The 11,910-nt window shown below is 53.9% G+C and overlaps 1 protein-coding gene across 2 annotated transcripts in view; it reads right to left on the minus strand.

Annotated features, from left to right (window-relative positions):
- The window catches only part of JAKMIP1 (janus kinase and microtubule interacting protein 1), a 134,301-nt gene extending 122,944 nt beyond the window's left edge, over positions 1–11,357 (minus strand). For both annotated transcript variants that reach the window (XM_074350437.1, XM_074350441.1), the window contains exon 1: positions 11,059–11,357. The gene's annotated coding sequence lies outside the window, so the exon portion shown is untranslated. The remainder of the gene's footprint in view (positions 1–11,058) is intronic.
- Positions 11,358–11,910: the final 553 nt, after the last annotated feature.

Consider the following 11,910-nt stretch of genomic DNA (forward strand, 5'->3'; position numbering starts at 1 on the left):
GGCGGCTTTGAGGCTACAACGTGACCTTCCCACAAAGGGGGGGATGGGGCCACTCGCAACGTGGTGAGGCTCACCTTCATGACATATGGCGATTAGACGTGTCATGACAGTTCAGTGCTTCAGCCCAGGGAGGGAATGGATGGTTGGAACTCACAACAGAGTCCACAGCAGGGGTATTTTTCAAATGTGGTGGCATTGCTTTCACAGACACCTGGCACAGATGCTAACAAAGATCTGGTGAGCAGAGGTCCTTTCAATCCCTGCTACAACGAACAGATAAGACACTACAAACCGCTCATCCCACATCCCTGCCTGAGAGTGATTTAACACACCCCAATCTCCTTGTCACTTGACCTTTCAGTTTACCTACAAAGCCCTCTATTCATCAACAAACATCTAGAGAAGCTACAATCTAGGGGCTTATGAATTGTGAAATCCCAAACTCACAATTTATGTTGTGAACACCTGAGGTTTGGGGCACCCAGCACCTTCCCTCAATCTTCTGGCTGAAGCACTCCCAGTTTCTGATACCCGACCCAGCAACGAGACTTGTTTGTGCATTTGGGCTGAAGTGTTTTTGCATTCATCTTTAGCCACGCGTATAGAAAGCTCAGGGCATCTATAATGCCCAGGCCCTCATAAACTGGGATCATCCTGGGTCTCTGGTGTACTTCAGGGAGAAATAGACTATGGCATTCAAGTGCTCATTTGTCCAATGGTTTAAACAGATTAGGCACAATTTGGGGTCATTGAGTCTCTTGTTCAAAATAAGGCATCTGGTTGGCAAAAGAACGTCTTCCAGCCCTGACCCTTGAAGGTTCCAGTACTTGTCACAGAAACTCAGTTACCACCTGGCTTCATGAGCTCACTCAGCCAGCTGCCCTGACCAAGGAAGCAGCCCTGCTGACTTTCAAAAGCAAAGTATGTCTTCCAATTAGTATTCTGAGGTGCAGCTTGGGATAAACAGAAAAACCAAACCAACGTAACAAGAAATAGGACCTGTGAACATAAGAACACGGTTTGGATTCTGAAGAACAGCTTTCTAACATTTTTTTCCCTAAATAAAAGCAGGTTGCACTGCAAGGCAGTGAAATCTGGATGTGCAGGGGAAGAGAAACTTCATTAAGTGCTACAGCACTTCATAAACGTCTTCTCTGGGCTAACAGAGCCACCTGGGGTGTTTCAACCCCGAATACTGAGACGTCCACAGTTTGGGGAGTTGACGTCACTAGAGGTGGCTGCCGCCGAGAATAAAGGAGGGCCTGTGAAGGGCAGAGTGGACCCGATGCAAACAACAGAGAGAACCCACTGCACACAGTTAAGGCCCCTCCCAACACTGAAAGGATAGGATTCTGACATTAAAGGAATATGGAACATAGTCATATTTCATTTCTTGGATCAGAAGTGAAGACAATTCAGCCATAATACTATAAACACCAAATATTGAGGCTAAAGACCAAAAGCTGTTGACCACCTACTGTGCACCCCAACCTGAGCCGGGCTCTGGGAATCCCACTGCGAATCAGGCAGCAACCCTAGTCTCCTGGAACTTTCTGTCTGGTGGGAGAGTTGGACAAGTCACTGGCAGATGGAATACAGAATCCTGAGCAGTAACAGAGGGATGCTTGAGGCAGTGGGAACCCTGGGGACAAACCTGATTCAGCCTGTGGATGCAGGAGGGTTGCAGTCAGGACAGGTTTCTGGAGGAAATAAGGCTGATGATGGATCTTAAACAGAAGCGGAGGATGTTCACCAGGTGGATGGGGGCAGGGAAGGCTAACGGGCAGATCCAACAGAGGGAACGGCATGTCAAAGGCCTGGCTCAGTCAGGAACAGCAGGCAGGTCACGCAGCTGGATACAAGCTCTCCTGAAGGCATAGGAGAGAGAGGCAGGGGCGCGCCACGCCACAACGGCAGAGCCAGGAGAGCAGGGGAAGCCTCTTTATTCTGTTTCTCTGCCTCCAGGCTGTCCCTGTCTTAATCTAGCCCCAGTGACTTCATTCACTCTATCTGCACTTGGACAGTAAGCAAACAGCTTTCTCCTGGGGCCGCATCATCCAAGCTGGGCCATGGAGCCTACAGGACTTCACAGGCTGGGGTGGGGGGAAGGAGAGAGGGGCATTCCAGGCAGAGGGAGTTGGCAAGCCAGGGTCTGGAAAAAAAGGACAGCGCTTAGGAGGAGGCTGCAGTTCATGGGGGGGATACGGGAACTGAGCTGGCGCAGGCCGCGGGGCCGGGAAGGCGCGCTCAAGTGGCTGTGCTCTCCATGAGTGACTGAGTGTCGGGGTGGCCGGAGGAGGTCTGCCCCCCTCCACTGCCATTCCTACCTGTGCAACCTCAGGTGAGTCACTCATTCCCCATCAATGAGATGATGTGGGCCCTATAAGAGCTGGAGAGGAAGGCTCGCCATCACCCTCAGTAACCTGCTTCCACTCATCTGTAAGCACGGCCCACCCCGAGTCCCCACCCCAGCAGGAAGCACAAGGCCAGGCACCTGCAGGCAGGCGTGCGTGTGCAAGAGAGAAGGACAATGTTAGCTAACACCTATAAAACCAGGACAGAGCTATCCCCGGGCATCTCTTTGCGTGAAACATACACACCCCGGTTTGGGGAGACGGGTGTAACCCCCAGGACTCCTGAGGTTCCAAGGATGAAATGATTTGTCTCCCTCGTGGCTCCTGGCTGGATCATGGGGAGAGCTCAACCCAGACTCCCTTCCAGGAGATGCACATGACAGCTGGGAATCAGCTGCTCTCATCCAATCAGAGCTGGCCATGTGGAAGCCCTGCCCACTGCAGGGAGATGCCGGAGTGATCTCTTGCGTCTACAGACCGTGGGAAATGAACACGCAAATTCTGCAGAGAACAGAAAAATTCTGGTGTGGTTATTACACACAGAGGGATTACAAAGCCTAGAGTCATTGAGTGGAAGCAACTCAGAAGAGTGGCCCAATGCTCTAGGGCCATCCCAAGGTAATCACCTTGGCTGCCAGTTATAGAGTCTGCCATGCACCAGGTTGTATGTGGATCCATCCACTCTCCTCACAAGACCTGCCCTGGCTTGGAGCCAGAGAACCAGCTCTCATCGCCTTGATCGTTCACATCTCCTAACTTACACTCTTTAGGGAACAACCACAGTCCTGGTACCTGGGTTTGTGTTTCATTGACGTGTCTCCCCTCTCTCAGAATGAAAGTTGGTCCCCACAGGCAGAGACCTTACCACGCCTGGTCTTCATGGGGCTCTAGTTCCTTCCTCGGGCACCCAGGAGGCCCTCAAATGTGCAATGTCATTGTTTGTCATCAGACTGAGCTTTTTGTTCACAAAAAACAAACTGAAGCACAGAAAAAAATGTAACTAACTTGTCCAGGGCCCCACACTTCACAGAAGGCAGGTCCACCATCCTCTGTGCCTGATCCCTGCCTCCAAGGAGCTTAGCGTCTAAGCAGCTCTGTCCCCCCAAAAGACAGTGTGAACCCCGCATGCAATAGTAAATTTTCTGGTAAAAGTAAAAAAGTTAAAAAAAAAAAAAGTAAAAAGGAACAAGTAAAACTAATTGTAAAAATATAATTCATTTAGCCCAAGATATCCCAATTAGTTGCACTGCAACATGCAATCAACGGTAAAGTTACTACTGAGAGCTTTTTCATATAAAGTCTGAAATCCAGAGCATATTTTTCACTCCCCAGCCCCTGTTAGTTTAGACAAACTGCATCTCACTGCTCAAGAGCCCCGAGGGGCTACCCTATTGGACTGCTTGGCTCCAGAGTCACCTGGCTACCCCGGGGCAAGTGTGTCGTTAGGAAACTTGTGCACGATCGTGAGGACCACTGCCTCTGCAAACACCGGCAGCAGCGCCCGCTGACAAACGCCTGCTGCACACCGACATCCTGCAGGCAGTCTACACAGTCACGTCTGACCGCCACACCCGCCCAAAAGCTAGGGACACTGGGCTCTCTGCATACTGAACAAAAGGATAAAAGGGAAGCTGAGAAAGATTAACTAAGAGGCTCTAGATCAACAAGCTTGCAAGACGGAGTTAGGAAATTCAGTCACATCTGACTCCAAGCAACAGCAACGATTATTTACTGGAACCAACTGCATGCCAACACCCTGCGCTGGGAGATGGGAGGAAACACAGCCGGCAAGGCTCCCATCCTCACCGTGCTTCCCTTCCAGCTTATGAGGACTGCGGGAACAACCACAAACCAGGAAACAAGCCCACTTCAGATCATGATGACTTCAGAAGAAACAGGGCACCAAAGGGGAGAAAAACAGCAGGGGTAAGGGGGGTGGGGGGTGGCATCTACCTGGGCAGGGCAGGGAAGACCTCTCCCAGGAGAGGAAGTTTCAGCTGAGACTCAAAGGATGAGAAGAAGCCAGTTCTGGCGAGGGCAGGAGCTGAACGGGCCAGGCAGCAAGCAGTAGACACAAACGCAAAGCATCCAGTATGTGCCAGGAACTAACAAAAAGGCGGCCAGGCTCCCTGTCCTGCGCCAGCTGCCTCTCTGGGCTGCTTGGTGGACCCCGTGCCGGCCCTCCTGCCTCAGGGCGCTCCCACACTCCGGCTTGGGAAATGACAAATCAACAAACCATTCTCCAGATGTCAAGAGCAAGTCAAGGCTGGAAGTGCCCAGCGCGGTGCTGGGAATACAACTCTCTGATGAGTGGCCGAAAGGACCAATAGTGAGCAATGGGAGGAGAGAGTGGAAACACCAGAACAGAACCCTGGCAGCCAAGCCCCAGGAAGAAAGTTTGAAAACTGTAAGCCATGCATCCAACGCAGGCACAACAGCCTAAAGGTGGAACCACCCAGGTGTCCATCAGCAAATGAATGGATCAGAAAATGTGGTCCATCCTTACAACAGAATAGTATTCAGTCTTAGAAAAGACTGAAGCGGTGACACAAGCTACAACCTGGATGAACCTTGAGGACATTACGCTGAGGGAAAGAAGCCAAGTACAGAAGGCCACATAGCATGTGAGTCCATGTATATGAAATTCCAGAAAAGGGAAATCAAAGGCACGGAAGGCAGATGGGTGGTTGCCAGGGGCTGGGGAAGGAGGAGTGACCGCTTCACGGGGAGGGGGTTTTCTTTGTGAGTGATGAAAAATGGTTTGCAACTAGATAGAGGTGTTGGCTACATGACATTGTGAATATACTAAATGCCACTGAATTGTATACCTTAAAATGAGGAATCTCATGTTGTATGAATTTCAGCTCAATAAAAAAAGGGAGGAGGGGAAGAAAAGAGAATTGTTTCAATGGAAGAGTCGGATTATGGGACTGTTAAATAAAACCCTATGTGTCAGAAGGCAGATAGGAGTGACCAGCCTCCAGAAGCATCAGGACAGAAAGGAGACAGAGAGAAGACAGATGTTCCAAAGGTAAAAGAAGCAGAAAGCTACTTTACCAGACCACTCCTGCCTCCACCATCGATGCATAATCCTCCCGGTCTTCCTGTCCCCCAAAAGAAGCAGGACACTCCTCAGCAGTGTGTCCCACCCCCTGCAGCCCTAAGGAAGGGATCAGGGGCCAGTCCAGGGCTCCTGAATCCAAATGCAGCCGAGGTGGAGGCTGGTCAGGGGGTGGGGGCTGGTGGGCCGAGCCAGCGCATCCCCTGACCTGGCACACACAAGGGCATTACTGCCACAATAGGCAGCCCTTGGCAGTCCCTGGATGGCTGCAACAGAACCTCCTTTCATTCCCTAAAGTGGCCCTTCAGCCAAGTCTGGGCCACGGAGGGGGAGAGGACAGCAGAAAATCTGCTTCTACACAGCACGGAGGTCCTCCGAGGTCCAGTCGGGGGCTTTAGGATGCATGATGGGTCCCCAGGATGATTCCAAGACCTGGAAAGGATAAAGGGGACACCAGGAGCCACACAGGGAGGACAGACTGACCTAACACCTGACTGGGGTGCGGCTGTTCCAGGGAACAGCATCATAGCTACCGCCCACTACACGAAGCTGGGCCTTCACCTCTGTTCCTTATTTCGCCCTCACACCCACGTGGTCTGCAGGGACGGGGACTGGGGTTATTCCCATTTGACAAATAAGCACACTGGGCTACAGAGGGTTTAGAGCACACAGATGATCATCCATGGACAGTAAATAGCAGAGCCAGTGCTCAAGCCCAAGGCTGCCTTCAAAGCCTCTGGCGCAAAATTACGATGCTGCTACTGCTTGCTCTCTTCTACAGACTCCCACAAGGCAGCGTGGGACCGCAGTTAAGAAGGCGGACCGCCAGTTTGGGGTGATGGAAAAGTTCTGGAGATGGATGGTGAAGATAGTTGCACAACATTGTATATAATGCCAGTGAACTGTACCCTTAAAAATGGTTAACATGTTAATCATTATTAAATATTAAATAATATCTATTTAACACAAAGATGTTTTAAAAATTGACAGGCACCAGGACATTAAGAAATTGTCGAACTTTTAAAAACAGATATCATACTGACCCCATCCCCTAAACATGATAAGATTCAATTAGAAGCTAATAAAAAATATAAATTCCTCCCCTGCCCTGAAAAAAAAAAAAAGCCTTGGTTGCTTGGGTTCAGATTCCTGCTCCCCTACTTACCAGTTTTATGACCCTGGGCAGGCTTCAGAGCCTCACTGCGCCCACCTATAAAATGGGAGAGGCAGCCTCCCTCTGGGGCTGTGCCCAGGACTGAATGAACTCAACTCAGGGAGAGCACAGACAAGGTGGCGGCAAACTTCTGTAAAGGGCCAGGTAGTAATGTTTCTGGCTTTACAGGTGTCTGCCCCAACTGCCCAACTAGCCAATAACCGGGCAGAAGCAGCCATAGACAATATGGACACAAATGGGCATGGCTGTGTGCCAATAAAACTTTACTTACAAAATCAAGCAGCAGGCTGATGTGCCATAGCTTGCCAAATCCTGGCATACAGCCTGGCACTTGATAAGTGCCTAGCAAATGTCAACGGTTAGAATTAAGAAAAACAGCATTTATCTCCATTCATTTCTGTAGACCAGTGAGAGGTACAGTACTCCTTGTGGTGGTTCTGAAAATAAATACCATCACCAAAAAGATAAGATCAGAAACCCTGTCCCCACTGGGGAGCTGGCCCCTCCCTCACTCTGAGTTGGGGGAGCACCCCCCGCCCCCTGCTGCTTTCAGGTTGATTCCCATGTTAGTTACCTCCTAGGCTACTCCCCCGCAAGTGCTCTTGCCCCACCCACCTCCCACAGGAGGGGCTCCTGACCCTTGCCCTTCACAGCAATGAGGACCCCAGGGCCCCCTTCCTTATCCCTGCCTCTCCCTGCTGACACACGGTCCGGTTCCTGGGCTGTCCATCTGGCTTTAGAAAGGCATAGGCAAAGAAAGCTTTTTCTGAAGACATTCAGGGCTAGAGTGACAAGCCAAGGTCCCCCTGTTGGCCAGCCTCGGGGTCTCTTTCTGAGCTTCATGCTACAGCAACACCAACAGCCACCACTGGCTTTCAGGTAACGTGTTTCTATTAAAAGCACCGAGAAGGCTCCTCTGATTCATTTCTCACACCAGCCTGGCAGGAAGGCTGTCTTTCCACTGGAGGAATCAATGTGCTTCCCAGAGCAACACCTAAGCTCCAAAGCGAGAGGCCCTCCCACTGGTTAGTTCCCATCTCCGCCTCCACCTCCAGATGCACCTCTGCTTGTTAGGTGCTCACATAATACTTACCCTGCCTGATGCTGTGCAGTTGAAATGAGATCATTCATGGCAGGAGTCGGAGTTGAAGTAATGATAGATAGAGAGCTATCTATTGTCCTTATGTGAATATCACAGGAAAAGGAACTGGGCACAGAGAGGTTAAGTGATTTGACCCAGGGTCACACAGTCAGGAAAGTCTGAACTGGTCTGCAACGCAGCTCCTCTGACCCTGCCTTGTTCCCACAGAGATGGCCTCACCTAGCTGGTGACCACTGTTTATGATCATTAGTTCCATTAAGAATTTTGCTAAGAACTGGTTGGAAATTACTGGAATCGCTGCACCCCCGCACTGAGCAGGAAAGAAGTCTAGATGAGACAGGCATCAGAGGAACTGCTCGGAGACCAGTGGGCTCTGAGTTCAGGATTTTTACCTATAGCTCTCGGCACCTTCTCGGCCAAGTCTGCACAATTCGCACTACCAACATGGCACCCACCCCTTCATCTTTCATCCCCAGTTGTTGAATATTTAACTTATTGGTCTAATGTTATTTGCTCATGAAGAACAAACAAGGCCTCCAACTAGGGGGTCTGGTCTGTGACAAAGCTAAAGGATTTACTTTTTTTAAGTCACTCATCCCACAACTCCCTCATCATCATGACCACTTGTTTAAGTGCCTCCAATGCCCAGAAACCACACTTCGGATCCTCACACCAACTCAGCCAAAAAGAGACAACCGCCCTGGTTAGTACAGGATATGGAGGCTCAGAGAAGTTAATCCTCCTGCCCAAGATCACACAGCCAGAAGGAAGAGGATACAGGTCAGCCCAACTTCAGGAGCCCTGCAGGTTGGCTCAACCACCCCCCACAGAGGAGGCCGGCCAAGAAGAACCAGGATACACTGCCTGCGGTAACCCCCAGTCTCTCTGAGGGAGGCACCTGTTTTAGTTAGAAAGCCCAGGTGGGAAGTGCTTGGCCAATCACAGCTGAGTGAGGGGCAGGGCCTCAGTGGGAACCCAGGCAGTCTGGCTTCAGAGCCTGCAGACAGGCAGGGCCCCATCCTCGGGGAGGTAAGCAAATCGCCATAGCACACAGCGCCAATCACTGCTGGTTTATGCCCTCCTCAGAAATTGTTCCTTCTGCTGCATGTCTCTCTTACAGCGCTGACAGTGGGGGTGCCAGGACAATGGAGCCCTACCAAAGAGGGGCTGCCCCTCAGACCTCACTGTGCCCCTTGTCTCTGGTGGGCAAGGTCTCCTTAGGGAAAAAGGACACAAATATTACACAACATATAGATATGAGGTTCCATGAGAGATGACAGAACCACACAATCCGTTTGGCAGAGTCGAGGAACACCACAAAGAAGTAACATGAGGGCTGGGCCTCATCGTATGAATAGGAGTTCTCCTGACAAAGAAGGGGAACATTTCTGGGAGAAAACACAGCATGTGGGGAAAACCTAAGAGTGAAGATGCACAGAAGTGGCACGTGTGGCTGAGGGTGACAGTGTGGAGAGGGAGAGGTGGGCCAGGGAAGCCAGGATGTCAGAAACTTTTGAGGTCAGGGAGCCAGGGGGAGCCATGTGTGGTTTGTGAAGGAAGAAGATGTCAATGAGCTCATTTGTCGGACCCTCAGAAGGGCTTCTCTCTGTGGTAAGACTCAAGGCAAGAGTTACCCTCAGACTCAGCAGAGATGTTCAGCTTTACAGACCACACGCAGGAGCCTCAACAACAAAATCTCTGCAACCGTCCACCAGCCTCCATAGAGCTGTATAAAACCAAGTGTTCTCAGAGCAGCAACTCCCGAAGTGGGATGCCCTGCTGGGCAAGCATCCTGGGAAGGGGTATCCTGATTGCCCAACCCCCCCCCTTCCCCAAACCTTCCCTTCCTCCACGTTCATCCCAGCTCACGGAAGCGCCACCCACCCACCTCCCCAAGGTTTTGGAGAAGCCAGGTCCTCCCACAGCCGCGCCCACACCAGTGGGTCACCCTGAGTTGAGAGGAGGACCTCCTTAGGCCTGATATTTACTCTGGGTGGAGCCCTCTGTGAGGGGCTGATGCTGCCCCTGGCCCCCAAGAGCTCTCAGTCTGGTCTGGGAGGCAGAGGCCATCAGATGCCACAGCATGTGTCCAGCTCTGCCACACAGGAGGCTCAGGCGGGGCAAGGGGCTCTCCCTGACCTTGTTCTAGAAGGAGCTGTCCAGTTGAAGGAACAGCGTTCCCAGAGAGGGAACAGCAACAGCAAAGGCCAAGGACAGTGTGCCTGTGAGTGTGCACAGAAAGGGTGGGGGTGCTGGAGGAGGACTAGCGGTCAGATACAGTATCTCTGGAGCTTAAAGAGCTGGGCAGAGGCTGGCGGGGAGCCCAGGCCGGCCAAGACGTCAGGAGAAGGGCAGACGAGAGTGTGTGGGGAGGGGAGGTGTTGGTGGGGGGCGGGGCATGCTTTCAGACGAAAGACTCCTGCCTGGGAAGCAGCCTCAATCAGGGATGACGAGGCTGGATCCTCAGGAGCCCGAAGCAAGGAGGGTGGAGTGGTGGAGCGATGGAGTGAGGGGGCCAGGCGCGAAGGAAGGCGCGGCTCACTAACGCAGGTACGGAACACACTGGCCATAACACAGGGCGTCCGGTAAGGTGCCCAGCCCCGCGGGAGCCAATCCCTGTGCGCCATCTCCGCAGGCCGAGTGCGCCCAGGGCGCGCCAGCCCGGCAGGAGGGTGGGTACCAGCCTTTCTTCCCATTTCGGCAGCCTCCTCCCGGGCGCCCACGTGGGCGGAGCAGCGTGGGGGTGTGCGTGGCAGGAGCCGCGGTAGCGTGTGCTGTACGTAGGGTGGGGGTGCGGGTAGGGCAGCCTCGCCCTCTCGGCCCCCTGCCGCCACGGCGCGGCCCCGGGCTCCATTCTCTGTGACATCTCAGCCGAGATCGGGGAACCCATACCTACTCAGTGGGTGGGACACACAGGGAACCGGCCGGCCACGCCCCCCCGGGCCACTCCCGAAGGACCTGGTGGGTCCCCCTCCCCCTCCTTAGCTTGGGGGCGGAATAGGGAGAGGAGTGGAAATGGGGGTGGCGTGAGGAAGAAAGGAGGGCTGGGGGCGGGAGAAGAAGGGGGCGTAGGTAGGGAGGCGATACCGAGTCCCCAGGCTGGGAGGTGCTGCCAGAGGGATTTGGAGGGGAGTGGGGGGATGGGAACGGAAGGGTGGGGCACCTCAGAGGTGAGATGCAAGAGTGGCAGCGGGATAAGAAGGGGGCACGAAGACTGGATGAGGGAGGGGAAGGTGGGCGATGGGGCGGGGCAGCACCGGTCATTGCGTCCCTTGCCGCTGGGTCAGCCCATCGGCTGCGGGGTCCGCGGGTCCCCTCTGGCCTGTACGCGTCTCCCGCCTCCCACCCCCGGAGCACCTGTACCCACCTGCTCGGCGCTCAGGCCCGAGCCGGGCAGCAGCAGCGGGCGTAGCGAGCGCAGCCCCGCGCCGCATCCTCCGGCCGCCCCCTCCCCGCCCCGAGCTTACGCTGCCGCCGCCCCCGCCTTAAAAAGGACAAGACGGAACAGAAAAAGGATGCATGCAAAAAAAAAAATCGTAAGAAGCAAATGAGGAAGACGGGCTGACGGGCGCGTGCGGTTCGGCGGGGCGGGGGTCGAGGTGCAGCGATGCCGGTGGCAGTGCTCCGGGCAGCCGGCCGGCGCGTGCCGCACACTCCCGGATGCAGCTCGCTGGGCCGCGGGGCTCCGGGCTCGCAGCGCAGCCCCGCCCCTCACCCGGAGCACCCCTCCGGTTGGTCCGTCCTCCTGCCAGTCAGAGGGGAGGGCCGGGCGTTTGCCCCACCCCCGCCCCGGGCTAATGCCGGGAGCGGTTCTGTTGCCTTGAGAGGAGTTTCCAGGAGGCATGAGCGTGCGCAGTGGGCCCCGCGGCCCCCGCCAGGGAGGGGCTGGAGTCCCACCGCTGAGCCTTCCAGCCTTGCCGGGTCTAGCTGCCAGCTGGGTCGGAGCTGCCCCTGAGAGCGGCTTCTGGCTCCACTTAGGGCTAAGGGCCCCAGGAAGCTCGTTCCTGCCCTCAGGGGGCTCACACCCAGTTTGTGTGGAGTGTATACATAACCTGGAGGTGTGGCCATTCTGGGCCATTGGTGGTCCTGAAGACACAATCACCACGGGTACTGTGTTTCCCCCTTTGTATAGATGGAAATCTGAAGGTCAGAGGTTAAAGAAAAATGTTGAAGGTGACACAGTCAGCAAGCGGCAGAGCCAGGCGTCTTACTCCTGAGC

Source organism: Camelus bactrianus, chromosome 2 (genome assembly GCF_048773025.1).
Source record: "Camelus bactrianus isolate YW-2024 breed Bactrian camel chromosome 2, ASM4877302v1, whole genome shotgun sequence".
NCBI lineage: Eukaryota > Metazoa > Chordata > Mammalia > Artiodactyla > Camelidae > Camelus > Camelus bactrianus.